This window comes from Cygnus olor, chromosome 4, assembly GCF_009769625.2.
Source record: "Cygnus olor isolate bCygOlo1 chromosome 4, bCygOlo1.pri.v2, whole genome shotgun sequence".
NCBI classification, from domain to species: domain Eukaryota; kingdom Metazoa; phylum Chordata; class Aves; order Anseriformes; family Anatidae; genus Cygnus; species Cygnus olor.
In genome coordinates, this window is record NC_049172.1 from 52,781,591 (window position 1) to 52,798,234 (window position 16,644).

A 16,644-nucleotide genomic window follows, 5' to 3' on the forward strand; every position below is an offset into this window, starting at 1 on the left:
CACGCAGTTTTTAGGCACCTCCGTTAGGGTTTTCTAATTTTATTTGAAGAGGCACAAACTCTAGCTATTAGTTGAATGTCGGCAGGTATGCTTTCTCTTTTTCTGTGTCTTTCTACGACTGTGTTCTGTGACTCAGCTGTATAGTGTTAATATCAGTACAGACTTGTCTAGTTGACCGTATAAATAATGTTTTCCCTTCTCGTAGTCTCTATGGCGTGTCTTTATGGAGAAATAAGGTTCTCACGGGTTCCGTTCCCTTTGCGTTTAGAGAGACCAGGTTCAGGCAATGATATATATTTTTGTTATCAGTTGCATGTCGTCTCATTCTTTTTTTTATTTTATTTTTTCCCTTTTTTATATTTTTTTCCCTACCTGTTGGAATATGTTTGTGAGCATAATCGTCATAAATTATGTTCAGGATTTTCAGATTTATTTATAATGTGGTTAAGATGAATGCTTCTATTTAAAAGGGGAAATATTTCTACATGTGCATATAGTTTTCCAAGAGTGTACCATTAATTGATTGTTGATAATAAAAACCAAAAGCAAATATAGCTCACCCTAGCTCTTCCCGCTTATTGTCAGGGGGTTGTTTTGGGGGGGGGGGGGCTCCTTTTTATTTCGGCAGAGACTAAAGGAACGAGTCGCAGGCTCGGGATGGGGTCATCCAAAGGAGGGGGGTCCACAGGGGTATTTGTCACCAGCCTGCACGTCGGGAAGGCCATGGCCCGGTGCCGGTTGGGGAGGAAGGTGCACGGGGTCGGAGCTTTTGTAGCAACCCCGACGGTGGGAAAGGGCCGGAATTAAGCTCAACCCGTTACGATTAAAAACGGGGAATGCAGCACAGGTCTGCTTTGTCCGCGGATGAGCCACCCCTGGAGTAACGGGGGTGAATTTTGCTTTAAACGCCTGCAGCTTTTTGGGGACGGGGCCTGGCAGCGCCAGCCCCGACGGCGCGGCCGGGCCGGGGCCCCCCGAGGGGCTTGGGGCAGCTCTGGTGCCACCCCCCTGCCGCCCAGGGCCACTGTGGGGTGACGGCGGGGCCGATGAACTCTGCCTGACTCTGGCAGAGTCGACGGGGGCGGAAAAATAAAAGGCTGGCTGGGGGGCTGGCTGCAGAGAGAAATGGCAGCGGTGTTCCCCGCAGTGCCGGAGTGCCCGGGGAGGGGTCCGCAGCCAAGGGCACGGTGAAATGAGCCAGCAAAGCGGGGCGAGTGCTGGGTCACTGAAGAAAATACTTCAACAAGCAGTTCTAAAATGCTGCAATAAAATATGTGGTCAGTTTTCTGGAGGGAAAAGCAAATAGTCACCCTGTATGCAATTACTGAATGCAAGTTTTGTTATCTCATGGCTCGCATTTACCTGTCCACCTGTTCTTCCAAACACCCGAGAAGGATTTAAGAACATCTGTGCTCAAGGCAAGCTGTCTCTAGGAACGAGCCGTCTCCAGCCGGCAGCACAGCACCGGTGGCAGTCAGTGGCGAGCTCCCCCTGCCCGGTTTACCTGTGGGGCACGGCCGAGCTGGCCCTTGTGCTTTTAGGGACAGCGAGACCCGCTCCTCCGGCACCCCTGCCAGCCAAGGGGCATCCAAAGATACTACAGCTGGTTGAGCCCTGTGGTGCAAAGCTTCCACGTTACGGCACACACCGTGTTTGATAATGGGAGGAGATGACAACACACTACTGCTTGTCTGGGTGTTTTCTTGCCATCAATTCATTACTTTGTCTGCTAAGACCTGGGGTTTGCTTCTAATATGAGGGCTTCAGATTCCCAGCATTGGATCTAGCTATGTGTCCGCTAGGCTGGAGACCTTTCTCTCTCCTAATTTCACTATGCTGTAAACTGATTTGCATCCTCATCTATCTTCCTCTGGATAAATTAAGTAGGCTGTGGCCTTAAAACCTCCCATACTCCTCAGGGTTCAAACTTTTAAAATCTTTCCCAGAGCTGAAGCCACTGGCTCCTGTTGGTGACAACACTTTTCAGAAAGGACATCCGGACAGCCCCAAATGCTGTAGGGTCTCTCAGTAATGGGTCATACAGCACTAAGATCACCTCTCCATTACTGACCACGATTCTCCATTCATGTATCTGAACTTCTCCTTGGTCCTTTTGGCATGCTACAACCTTCTGTCCAGCCATGTATTCCCTCCAACCCTAAATCATTTCCCCTCTGCCTGTAAATCCTTTCCCTTTGATCATAAATCTTTGCCCATATGACCATAAATCCTTGCCCCTCCAACCCTAAATCCTTTCCCCAGCCACCTCTTTCCCTGTTCTGGTCACCCCCCTGCAGTGCAGGGGACCACGGGAGGCCCCAGACCATACGGGATGTGCCTGGTGCAAGAACCAGCATGCCAATAAATTCATAAACATCAGCAATTGCTCGGTCAGGTAGAAAAGGATGGTTTGAAAATACACAAAGCTTGTTGCTCCAGCCTGTTTGAAAAGGAGTATTAATTAACTAAGTAATCTGCAGCACTGTTGCTGACCTTTCCAAGCACAGAGGCTAGGAGGGCCACAGGGCACCCAGCAGGAGCCCAGGCAAGAAGAAGAAACCAAATGGCTGCTGACCAGCGGTGCCAGTGAGCCAAAGCTGGTCCCTGGCACCGAGAGACAGCGCTCGCAAGGCAAGGAGCTCTGGGCAGGAGGATCTGGCAAGCCCAGGGATGCTTCAGAGAAGAAATGAGGGTAAGGTGTATCACTGGTGTTTTGACCCACCTCATGTTATTCCAATAAAGAGTCATTTCTTTTAGAATCCAGCATCAATCTGACATGAACAAATGGTGTTTCTTGAGGAGTTCAAAGGTATGTTCACATTGCCAGTATTACAAACTTTAACACAGAAGTGTTTGTAGCAACTGCACCATTTTGTTGTCTGCTCTTTTCAATGCTGTGACTGGAATTCAGGCCTAATGCTGAATTTGGCTCTGGGGCAGCTCCTGCACTCTCTCACTTTCTTCTCTCCCATACACAAACAAAAACTTGTTTACAGTATGAATCTCTGAGATGGATGGGTATTTACATGACAACGCAAAAATGAATTTTATTAGTAAGGAATACATCGCTAGCATGTAGGAAAACTACAAGTAATATAAAAAAAATCTTTTTCACCGAGAAATGAGTGTGTCTAAATGGTTTAATCTTTACATATCATCACCTTCTTAATAAAGCTATCAAGCTATTATTAACTTTTTGATTTCAAAGAGTCAAACATTTCTCTATAGACCACCCTCACCATCCGTAAAGCAGAGCAGCACTACAGAGGCCATATTGCAATGGGATCTGAAGCCTGCTGCTTCTGTCATCGGTTTCATTTGTTCCTTCACATGTTGGCACCTGAGAGCTGTTGGGGAACAAACCGGTGGCTCCATCTGGAGTGCTACTAAAATGTGTCTCCATCTTAGAAAATCAGCTTTGCTGTTTGTGCTTTGCACAAGAGCTCACCAGGTAGGCCAAGGCCAGGCCGTTTCAGAGGAAGCCCATCTTCTCGCCGCATGGGGGACTCGTACAGAAACAGCTCTGGAAACTTTCGGTGTGAAATAAAGCTCACGCTCCCATTTCTTAGGTGGGAAAAGACCTGTGGAGAGAGGAAATCAGCTTTTGGGCTGATCTTTTTCACGACGATCACATCAGCAGGAAATTAAAGTATCTGCACATGGACAGGAATATTGTTTCACACTGTTGTGCAGTTCCAGGCCATGCTGCTTCATGTTCCTTTCTGGAGTAGAGGCAGAAGGGAAATGCAGACACCTCCTGCCGTTCAAAGTGGCTCAGAGGAAGAAGCTAAAATGTAGAAAGTCTATCACGGCATTAGATAAAACTTCAGGGTAGTCCTGGGAAGTGTGAGAGGAGCTATGCCTTTCCAGAGGTCTGAAGTGTAACATCAGCACTAAGGCCTCTGACACTGGGCATAAACCATGCACAGGGCCTTCGGCAGCCTTAACTTCCATATCGTTTAACAGAAGGACGTTTACAGAAAACAAATCAACACATTAACTTCCCCTAAGTAGAAAATCTACCTAGGGAGCAAAGCCCGAATGTTATGAGGTGAATGCTCAGCACCTTGAGAGCTGCTACACAGGGGAAGCTTTAATTCTCACTGCAGTTTATCGAGGCAGTGTTAATGGAGTTAAATACAATGTATGGTTACACGTATGTACTCTACAGACTGTCATGAGGTGCAGGCTGGTCTTACCTGCCCAGTCTGGTGGGATTCACAGAAAGGTGGCAAGAACGACCAAGAGCATGTCATTCTAGATGGGAGGAAAAGTTACTTGTCCTAGCAAGGGAGTGTGCTGTAGTGTACAAGATTACATTTATGTGAATACCAAAATACTGACTAGACTGGAGATGCTAGGCTAGGGGGTCTTGGTTTTTACCTGTTTAATCTCACCTCTCAGTGAATGCTTCACTCTCCCGACATTGGTGCTGCAGATACCCATGGCCAGCTTGTAGTCAGCTACCTGGTGGTAGCTAGATCTACAATGTTGACTCATGTTTATCTTAAAAAGTGTATCTTTATTCACTGACATATTTACACAAATAAAACCACACGTAGCATGCCGCCTTGTTCTGGGAACCCCAGTACAGCTCTGAGTGACGGAGCTCCCAAGGACCAGCTGATAACACCAATGCTAACCGGGAAAGCAAACTCCTGTTCTTCCTGCACAACTCTGTCTTCCTACAGAGATGGCTTTGATCAAAGTCGTGTACAACTGAGAATAAAATATTTTTCCAAGCACTAATACTTGCTTTTATTACAGGGGGTGGGGGGTGGAAATAATCTAAAAGGATTACATAAAACAGTGCCATCATTTGATCCCTGCCTTAGTATGGAGCAAGGTTAGCATTGGTTAAAGGAGGTACCTCAGCCCCTAGATAATCAGACTGAGACCCACAGCCATGAGATTTTGCTGAGGTCAATTTTTTAGCCAAATTCTGCAAGCAGCTGAGCTATTAAGTAAGAGTATCCAGCCAATACAGTCTGGTTTAATAAAAGCTTCTGAAAGTGATATAAAACCACCCATTTCTGGGTTTAAGACAATCTCTACTTCCTAAAGATAAGACCTTTAACAAAGACTTTCCTCCTGAAAGATTTCTTGTGTGTTCTTCTAAACCATCCACTCTTGCTCAATTCCAGAAATAAGTTCACAAACTGCAGATCACAAATTTTAGGCTGCACTTTGTTTCTATATTCTAACAGCAAATGGGAGCATGTCCTCCCAGATTTTCTTCATTTACCTTTCTTCTTTGTCTTTCTGGGTGGACAATAGTCCCGACTACCTTCACGCCCTGTGAAGTGCTTTCAGCCCTGGACTAAGTGCATTGAACAGCTGAAGTCAAATACTCATGTCTGCAAAACTGATTCATTTTTCCTATTATTACTGATTACTTCCATTGATCAATACTTTCACTGGTGCATACCGCTAATACATTTAAATGTCAATGTGGGAATTAATTATTCCAATTTATTTCCTTCCAGGGATCATGAAATCCAACTTTTTCTGAGATTTTGGGATATAAATATAAATTTATGACCAGATTTGTCTTTAAATTTGTCCAGAATCTTTGGTACAAAACCTCATAAGCTTAAAATAATTTTGAGGTATTTTACTTCTAAGGCATTTTTACAAATTTAAAAGTAATACAAATGAAAATACTTAATCACTTTAAAAATTAGCACATTGAAAAACTTGCAATTTCTACACACAGTTACAAGTGAGTTCTGAACAAAAATGGGTTTCTCGAAGCAATGAAAAATATTAACGATACAAGAGATGATTCAATTATATAACTGTGTATTGTAATTCCCAATGATTTATAAAAGGCAAAATTCAGATATGCTATACAATAAATTATCATTAAGACGAGACTACGGTTTGGTCTAATAGAATCCCATTATTCAGAAATGGAAAAAGAAACCCTATTAGATTATATAGTTAATTCTCTGCCAGTGCTGAGGTCACTGCTCTTTCACTCTCGGCTCCTCTACATGAAAATTGTTGGTGCAGTTGAACGGTCTTCTTGTACAGACAGGGCTACGGAAATAAAAGAGGAGTATATATATGTAGAGTATATATATGTGTGTGTGTGTGTGTGTGTCTGTGTGTGTGTCTGTGTGTGTGTATATATATATATATATATATGTATGTATTTTATTTTTTTTTTCCGGACCTGCAATGACCGAGAAGATTCATCTACTGCTGGTTTCAGTGTGATGTAAGTAGCATACTACTTCTGAGAGCAAAACCATAGCTTGGGAGACACTCAGTTTATACGGAAGAAACACTGGAAATGTGATTTATCCCGCTCCATCTCTTAGCAACCCTGTGGTTTCCACCTAGAAATGGTTGCGAGGCTCCAGGTGATGCCCAGTGCCGTTTCCAGCCTGGCACTAAGCTGCCACGTGGCTTTGGGAGTTGCAACGACAGCTCCCAAAATGCCTGAGCCATCAATGCTGACACAGGCAGGGCCAACACTTTCTGCTTCAAGGGGCTGGGAAAGAAAAACTTGCTCTGGGCGGAGGTGCTGCTGTTTGCCTGTCCAGCATCATTACACTGCAACGTGTGAGTTGAACAAACTCACTATTAACTGCGCTGATGGCTAACAAACAAAGGTACTAAAATTATTGCTTACTTTCCGTGGCTGTCAGCAGGAGAGCTGAGAAATAACTTGTGTGTGTTGCCATGTCAGGAGGGACAAATCCCTTCACCACTGGTGCTACAGAGTTCAACAAGCACCAGCTTTAAACAAGTATCAGATACTGCTGGTCAGCATGGCTCCATGAGAACACCATATTTCAAAACCCATGCCAAGCTGATGTTCTAAAGAAATGGCTTCAAACTTATTTTATTGTCACAGTGTAATTTATTATTATTAATTTTTTGTAACAGAAGTCCTGGGCTGGATAGCTGTCCCACCAGCACACAACTCAAATGAAAGAGATGGCACTGATGTAGAACTGATGGAAAAGAAGATTTGAACAATTACACAAACCAGATAAGCCATTAACTTCTACCAGGATCTAATGACATGCTCTACAGGACATTTGGGCTGCAGCCATAATTAAAGCGGGCCCTGAGTCATTCTGGTGTAGCACCAAATGTTGACAATGGGGAAAAGAAAATCTCTGGTAGCTTCTGTGCAAGGGTGGGCTGGGGTCAGGCTGGTGTCTGATGCAGGTTGGGAGTGAAATATATTTGGGATACCAGGCTGTGAGACAGAATTGTCATTTTATTACTATTTTATTTAACAGGCTACTGTCTGGAAGCATAATCACATCTGGCTAAAGACCTCAACCTGCTTTTCCGCACTGTGTCACCTGTAGGAAGGATATTATTCTATTATGTTAAATGTTGTATTATTCTCCTAATCCCGTGCTTAAATTACTCAGATATTTAAGGAGTGAAAATGCTCTTCTATGGGAGTGACCCAATGGATCTCCTCTTGCAGTCAGAGGCAGCAGGGCTTCACTTGGACAACCCCTGTCCCCCAGAGGTGTATCAAGCACCCAGCCCCACCTTTGTCTCCCCAAAAAAGACACTGCCCAGGTCTCCCTGCACTCGTGCACTGCTGAGATTTCACTTGCAAGATGACAGCAGCTCCTGCAGCGCGTGGTGCGCAGACAGAACCGAGTCGCAGAGGAGGAAAAACATAAAACAGCAGCAGCCTGAGCTTGTGTTGTCCAGGATGAGACCAAAGACTCCTCATCCCCATCCCCATCCTCATCCCCATTCCCATCCCCATCCCTGTCCTGAGGCAGAGTGTGGGGGTATGGGGCCAGGAAGGGAGCGGTCAGTGATGGGTCTTGGGGGGCCTCCCCCTAAATTAATTCCCAAATTTCTGCCTGGAAATTGTAGTGACAAAAGCTGGAAAACCAAGGGGCCACGGTCTTTGAGCATGTTGCTTTTATTAGCTGATAAACGCCACCTCCATTTTTAACTATTGCATGACAAAGGCACTGACAGCTGTATTTACATGTTTGGTGGCAGGTTTATTTTCTATTTTTTAATTTTATTTATTTATTTATTTATTTATTTGGTTGTTTGTTTTTCCTACCTGTGGAAAAAAAAAAGACCTTTTTTTTGACAAAAGAAATGCACGAAACAGCCCACACGGCCAGTTTGTTCCGTTACTCTGAAAAGCTCCTTGCAAGGTAGGAACATCAACTAGCCTACTCTGCCAAAAGGCAGCCACTAAGACTCTTCATTGCTATCCTGGGCCACTTTAGGATTGCTTTTAAGTAAGCATACATGCAAAGTCGTTCCTGGCCACGGGCTCATTCCTCTTCCAGCAATACTGCCCATCGTGGACCCTTGGACAAAGGTCACCTCCTTTCCGACTACCTCAGTATTTTCAAGAAACAACCCGGCTTCTACTGCTAGGCAGCTGAAGATGCACTTAGTAAAGCTCATACTAGGCTTTGGCCTAGTTGGTCAGAATTTTGCTTTAAGAGTTTCTATGTTCAGCCCCAAATTTTATGTGAAAATGGTTTTATCAATGGCTTCACCTCTGCGAGGCAACTTCCCCACTCACAGCACTGTGCAAATATTGCTGCAGTGGCCAGAGTTAGGAAAAAAATACTTTTATGCTATTTTTTTCTAGGTTTCATAATAACAAATATTTAGCTTGTCAGTGTCATTTGTTAACATGTAAAAAACTGGATAAATAAACCTAAATCAGGCTAAACATATTCTGCAACCTAGTGTGCTCCTTAGGGATTTCTGTCATCTGTGGAGTGAGTGGAAGGAGAGTGCAGCGGAAACAAACTGTAAATGTGCAGAATTAATGGAATGGTCCCTTCCTTAAGACAGACATCTTCAGTGTTAACTAAGAATTTTAAAATACTTTGGTGAAAAATCTATAATAGGTTTAGTTTTATTTTTACTGATCTATTTGAAAAAATTCAACTGGGAAGTCTTTTTCAGAAAGCAAATTATTGTCGCTGCCTCCCAGCACCAATTTATTATCCAAAGTAATAACCTTGGCAAAAATGCCTGTTTCAACTCTTGAATAAGAACTTGGTTCACATGTCTAATGCCCTGTGTAAGAGAATTAGCAGAAACTCATCTCAATGCGGTTTCAAAAGAGGAAACTAAGCAGACAGCCTTGTTAATTTAGCATATAGACTTGGAATAAAGTACAACATCCATCATCTCTCGGAATTCAATTAAAAATTGGTCTTGTGTCCAAGGAGAAGGAGCCAATTTTCTGCTGGAAGCAGAGCCTCGGAAGATCACTAAAACCCTTTTAATGGCTCTTTCATTGTGGGAGCCAATGGGAAAGAAAAACCAGTTTGGGAGTTCACGTCACCCCTCCCATTAAAACCTCCAACGTGTGCAACCCTCGGGCCGGGCCTCCTGTTGTCGATGCCGTGCTCATGGACACACAGAACATTCAGCTCTGCTCCTTTGGTTCTTCCTCTGACCAACCCTTGTGCCTCAGGAGGCTGCTGGGACACCGAGCCTCCGGGCTGCCCCCCGAGTAGAGGGCAAATGCAGGAGGAGGCCACGGTGCCCGGCCCCCGTGCTCTGTGCTTTGCGGGCCCTGCTCCCACTGGCGGCGAAAAGATGCTCGCAGACACACTCTGAGGTTTAATATCTGGGGAGAGGGAAGCCTGAAAATATGTTAACAAGATTTTCAGCATTAAACACGATTTTGTTTCAGATTTCAGCTGTTAAACATCTTAATTTGTTTTTGCTTTTTGCTCCGGTAGCGTAATGCTAATAAACTCTGACAGCTTGTGACTCCGCGATGAGGAGGTTTCTCAAACCAATCTCTTTGCCTGAAATTTGATTTACAGAGTGCCTCAGTCCTTCAGCTGGATGGCAGCAGTCACCGTCACAACACTTGTCATGTCTCGAAGTAGGAGCACACACTGGAAGCCTTCAAAAAGCGGACGGTTTTTGCTTGTTTGTTTATTTTCTTCTACTGCAGGATTCACTGGAATGAAATAATCCTGTTAACCATTTTATATCCTCTTTTGTCAGTAAGCCCATTCCAGAAAATGCTGCCATGTAATGTCTGCCACACTCCCAAAGAAATAGTGGATGTTTTCCTGGAACAAAAATTAAACTCTTGCTGCAAAACCTAGGCAGCATCTCTGCACTCTGTTTTTATGGTATAGCATATTTTTAATGATATGAATCCATTTTTGGATGAGTTGGTTTAATGGCTAATGCAGTAAGCATTCGGGCTCGCACGTTCTCGTTCCAGCCCTACCTAGCTCTGGGCTTCTCCCCACCAGCAGCCAGGTCAGGCACCTCTCTGGGCACTCATCTTACAGCTGCAGGTCACTGCTGAGCCACCAGGACCATCTGCTCCAGCTGTAGGCCAGCCTCAACCTTATCTGGGTCACCACTTTCCTGGGAAATCAAGTTTTTGTCCTCTAAGTGCCCTCTGTGGCATTTCACAGGCCGGCAAGGCCGGCAGGGCCCTCTGGAGGCCCCAGCTCCAGCCCCTGCTCCAGCAGGGACACCCAGAGCTGGGTGCCCAGCACCACATCCAGGCAGCTTCTGGAGATCTCCAAGGAGGGAGATGTCATGCCATGAAAACCCAGAGAACAGGCATGAAAAATAAAAGATGAACACAGACACCTGCTCTCAGAGGCGTTCATCCCGGCTGCTGCCGGCTCTTGACCCCATGCTGGGGAGCTACCAGGAGGCCGGAGCAGGAGTTTTCAGCTGGCCCCCTCAGCCCAGGTGCAGGAGATGCCCCGCTGGCACGGTGGTTGTGTTCTGCGCCGAGGTGATGGGGCTGGCTTCGGCCCAGCTCGTCCAGCTGCTGGCAGCGCAGCTGAGTCAGTGCAGGGCTTGCTGCTGGCTAATGGCCTTATTCCTAGACAGGCTGGCTCCGCTCCTGACGGGCTTCTTGCTCTGGTGGCTTTTACTGCAGTAGCCAGGTAGCAAGGTCTTTCTGAGCTCTGCAGTCACTGCACTGCTGTCACAGCAACAGCTAAGTGCATGCTCTGTTGCATTTTTTAAAATTTCATTTTTGCTCTCTGTACAGAGTTTCCAACATCTTTATTGCCATGGCTCATCCAGGTTGTAGCCCAAATTAAATTCGCTAGTGAAGACATTCTTTCTCTCGGCAAATTAGTTTCTGTGCCCCATTTATCCATTTGGAAACAGACACGTAACAACATCTTTCTGCCTCACAGGCGTGTTTTTCAATCCTGTTCCACTAACGATTGCAAAGTGCTGTTCTGCTTTCTGGGGATGCTGGGCCCTGTAAGCATCCGTCATCGCACGTGTGGGCTGGGAGGAACCTGCAGACTCGTCTCCCTTTTCTGTCTGTACTACTTGAAACGTAGTTGAGACACCCAAAAACCAAAATCTGGTGCTTTCAAACATGCCCTGTGGCTCTGGTTATTTAACCCGAGGCCTGCTAAAGATGTCAGATTATCTGGGGACGTGATATTCTCAAAAATCTGCCTGCCTTCAAGTCCCTGAAGCTGGGTGCTCAGGTATTGTGGTACTCAAAATGATTCAAAATCTTGTCCAAATTGTTTTGTTTTTGAGCAACGTGAAGGAAGTAATTGGTATTTGTTTTCAAGCTGCAGCTCGGTACTGTCAAAACAGAGATATTTTTCCTTAAAACTGTAAAGCAGAAAAACGATATTGTAGAATATATTTTCTTTCTGTGATGAAAGGTACCAGGGCAGGCTGTGCAGAAATACGTCTTACCACATTTGCCTCGCTAGCCACAGGGATTTAATAAAGATTATCAGCGCAGCATGCACATAGCCCTGCCACAATTGGGTTGCTTCAGTCGCCTTCCTGCTTACGTGTTTCTGCAAGAGCCCCCACGCAGGCAGTGTCTGCCCCGTGTGGTTGCAGCTGCCCAGAGCCCACCAGCCAGCCACCATGTTTGTTTACAGCCCTTTTTTCAAGCTAAAGCTGGACAGAAAGCGAGCAAAAAATGCTGAATTGATAAATTGGGAGAATTCCTGTCTTAAAAGCAGAAGCCCTGGCGTCTGTGGGGAAGCTGATTACTTTTTACTCCAAAGCTTACCCAGCACAGGGTAAGCCCTCAGCACTTGGGTTAGCAGCACACCAAGTGCATGAACACAGCCACACGCTGCTCAGGTACAGAAGGTGCTCGAAAAACCTTGAAGCAGCAAGAAGAAAGGTATTCATGTGTTGTATTCACACTGTAGGCAGATTTTTCCTATTCAAGATGAAGAGATAGATTGAGAAAGCCAAGTACTGAGTGATAATTTTCCACCCTAAACTTCTTATCTGCATCCATGCCTTGCTCAAGTGCTTTGTCTAGGCAAGGGGCCGCCACTTAACATTCAGCCTCACATGAAAAAGCCCAGCTTTGAGGGTAAAGATCCACCTACATAAATTCCACCAGTATATGGAGAAGTGTGCCCAGAGGACCCGAGCTCGTGCAGCTCAGGCTTTCTCCCCTCCCACCCTGACGTGTCAAGCCGTGCAGCCTCCTGAGCTCCTCCGTCCTTGGTTCACCCAAAGGTCCACCAGGACCATCACCTTGGTCCATCAGAACCAGGTCCAGCATCTGCAAAGGTGACTTAAAGATGCAACCTTGCAAGTGGAACTACGACACCATGCTCCGCACTGAGCACAGGGCAGCAAAGGCATCAGTTAGGTGTGACGATTTTGTTACCCCATCCGTAGGAGACTGGTACAGACAAGTGGTTTTATTCTGTTGTGAAAGTCTTCTCCCAGTATAAATATTTGTACCCTCTCAGATAGGGTTGAATAGAGTAAAACTTCTCCTTAGCAGAAAATATTGATTGTCAGAGGTTGCACTGTTGACCCTACATAGGAATAGCACGAGTGGCTAACATCTGGTGATCGTGTTTCTGGGAATACAGAGTTACTGATTCCAGTCATGCATATTTGTGAATGCCCTGAAAGTACAGGTCAGTTCTTGTTACTTTTTTAATATTTTGTTTTAAATACTTTTATATAGTTTTTATTTATTTATTTATTTATTTATTTATTTTTATATAGGTAACTATATTTGGGGTCATCCAAAATGATCCAGGAGCCTCGAAGTCTGGGCGCACTGTGGAGAGCACCGGTGCTTCCCACAGATGCCACGTGCTGGAGGTGCAGTCTTGCCAGAGAGGCTTGTTGCCCTTTCACAGGAAAGGTGTCAGATACCAGACGTGCTGTGCAGAAAACATGCTTTAGTGAGCTCCCGAAAACCAGACGCTAAGGAAAAGATTATTTGAAGAGACACCACGCCTCACACAACCAGCACCGTTCACTATCAGGTATCGGTGACTGCCTTTGTGGAAGCAGAGGCTTGACCCAACCATCTGGGATATTTTCTGCCCCCCGGGCCTTACTCCGCTCTCACACCCAGCATGGGAAGTGCCACAGAGTTTCCAGAGAAGCAGGGGCACGTCTCAGCTCCTGTGCCTGTCATCGGAGCAATACGCTACCTGTAGTCAGAAGAGACAGAGAAAAGGAAATATTTGCCTTTCTATTAATTTTTCTTTGGTTCCTACAGCCCTGTGAGTGGCTACAGGACATGTCAGGCAGCAGGCTACCTGCTTGGAAACCTGCAGCTGTGACCCATGGGGGTGGCGTTAGCCAGGAGAGTTCGCTGCGCGTCACGTGCAGCGAAGCAGATGGACTCTACGGATGAGTTAGCAGTGACTCATAAAATTGTCTCAAATAATGGATTTTTTTTTTCCCCTAAATGACTTAAAAACCCATATGCTTTGGGGAGGAGAGCTCCAGCAGCTACTCCTGCAGAGCATGGGGTCTTCAGCAAGGACCACAGAGCAGCAGCTGGAGCCCTGCGGAGGGGTAAGCATTGCTCCTGCTTGTTTAGCTCACACAGCATTTTATAAACCAAATGAATGAGAAAACTAAAATCCCCAAAACACCAGCCCCACACGATGCTGTGAGGACAGTCACAGCCCAGCCTGTACTTTCCATCTCTGTTTTGGGCTCTTATTGCTTGCAAAACTTGAGTGGCTTCCAGTTCAGTCATTTCCCCTTATCAGGAAATTCAGATGAAATTACATTCCCACCGGAGGCTTTTAGAGGTATATAGGAGCCCTGCTCGCCTTTACAAGAGATGTTTTTTTTTTTTTTCCGGCTTTTTTTTTTTTTTTTTCCAGCCGAGGGGCAGCAACCTGATCTGGCCCGGTGTGCGGCACCCCTCCGTGCCGTCGTGTCCCTGCAATGGGGCATTTTTGTCACCCGGGGACGTCCTCTCAGCTGGGCCCCAAAGCAAGGGTGCAGAGGAGGAGGCGGAGCCCTCATCCCACTTGGCTCTGATGGAGGAGGAACAGCTTTCTGGGGCACGCATCCCCCTTTGCATGGGTATTTTCCTACCCTGACGCCTGAGCCTCAGCTGCCCCAGCCCGCTCCTCTCCCATACTGCCCCCGTTTTTTCCAGGCACCCCCAGCTTCATCCCAGGGCCTGGCAAGCCGTCATCCTCTCCCAGGGCTTGCCGCAGCCCCGTGAGCAGGTTGCGGTGCTGGTGAGGCAAGCAGGAAACCTATAGACATTTTATAAGGTCTACTGGATTATTGCAGCATTAAATATGTGCTGGGGGCTGCGCACCCGTCAGCGCCCTTTTCACATCACAAGTGGCTCTGATGGGGTTGGAGCTGCCAGGCTGCATTCACCAGAAAATCATATCACCACAGTAATATTCACCACAAGATATCATACCAGAATTAAAGGGAAGAAAAAGTACACAAAGTAAGTAAAGCAGCAGCTTTTACCGATGGGATGTTCGTGCTCTGCAGTCCCACCTCACAGACAGCATCGCATGCAATGCGAGGAGCTGGTTGTTAATAAGTAAAATCAACACCACCTAAGGTAATCAATGTTTTATTTATAAACATACATTTACTATAAAAGCTGTTGCATTTTAGACAAGTTTTCCTAATTTCCAGAGGCATTTTAGAATAAATAAAATCAAGGAAAGATTAGCGTAATTGGTATTCAACGTTAGCCCCAGCCAGGACAGCGATCCTTGTCCGTGAACTGACATGCAGAGAAGGATGGTCCCCTTCTGGTTCACCAACCTTTAGGACATTCACTGAAAACTACAGATGTACTGCGTCAATAATACTACTACATAGCAAGAGGAAGGAAAAATACACCATGGCAAGTGTGGTAGTGAAATACAGATGGGTTATGACACCTGTTCAGGTTCTCTGAAGGAGTAAGAGGCTAAATAAATTCTGAAACATCTAAAATCCATTACATACATTGTACTTGCTTAGCAATAATAAATCATTTTTGCAACAAATACATTTACATGGTAGTTCAAATGTAGTAAAGCGTTATTTTTTTTCTGTGCTTAGAGTTCCTGGTAAGAAATGTATCATATTCATGTGTTTAAACTGAAAGAAGGGTGAGAAGGAAGGAAGGGTGAGAAGGAAGGAAGGAAGGTTTTAGACTGAATGAATTTGCCATGTGAGACTCCAAAGGAAATGTAAATCAAACATCAGCAGTTGGCAAGCACATCTTAGAAAACTGCTGAAAATTTTTCTGTGCTGGTGAATAGATGCTCACTGGGGGGAAAAGCTGTAGTCTGAGGATGCTGCTTCATTTTGCTTTACATACAATCAACGTCACCAAAACATGCATATATGAAACGAAGGGATAAACACTGGGACAAACCAAGCAGCTTCAGGGATGCAGCCGTGTGCCCGTAGCGCTATGCGCACCCCCTCCCCAGCCCCTGCTCATGCATTTGAGTCCCAGCCATGCTCCTACACAGCCTGGGCTCTTAGCATCAAGTTAATGAGAAGCGGATCTAACCTCTGTGACAACCACCCCTTTTGTACACTTGTGAGCAGTCTGCACATCTAAGCCACGTCACACGGGGAAGCAGTGACTCACACCAAACAGATGCACGAGCATGCATTAAAGGTCTTGATTAGAAATTAGGCCCAGGCATCATTTGTTCACGTACCCTTAATGCAGCACATGGAATTGCACAGATGCACAAAGTAGTTTATAAAATCTGCTTCTGAATTTCCACGTTACACATTATTTGCAGGAAAATGTTATGATGTCCACATGCAAAGTGTAAACATCCTGGTTATCAAAACCCTTCAGCAGTAAGTCATGCAATCGGTTAATCAAAATATTGGACTCACTGTTTCATTTCCAAAACATTTTTCTGATTTATGATTAATTTTTTAAAAATATTCCCCAGGTGAAGTCCATGAAGGACTTCACTTTTTTGGATTTATTGCATCCATAAGTCAGCACTGACTGTGTGCAACAGCTTTGCAGTTTCTAAGGCACAAATTGAAGGAAGTAACATGTAACTTTCCAGCAGATCTCCACAATGTCCTCAAATGACAGCATTGTACATGTGTTGCCAATGACACGCAGTTTTGCATGCGCATGTAACTCACGTGCAAGCAATCGTCTAATATTTAAACCAATAGTTGCTAGCTATATTACAACTCAAAATTATTGCTTCCCTAATAACAACTGAATTTCCATTTACCAATGCATCAAAAGACAATGGATGTACACATACATAAAACAAATCTTTTAATTTAATTTTATCATGGTTTTAAGGCAGGATAAGTAACTTTTTCCCTCCATTTTAAGTTGCATCTCAAACACCTAAAATGGGATATCTCAAATAACTGTTTCTTTTACCAAACTGTGCTATGAAA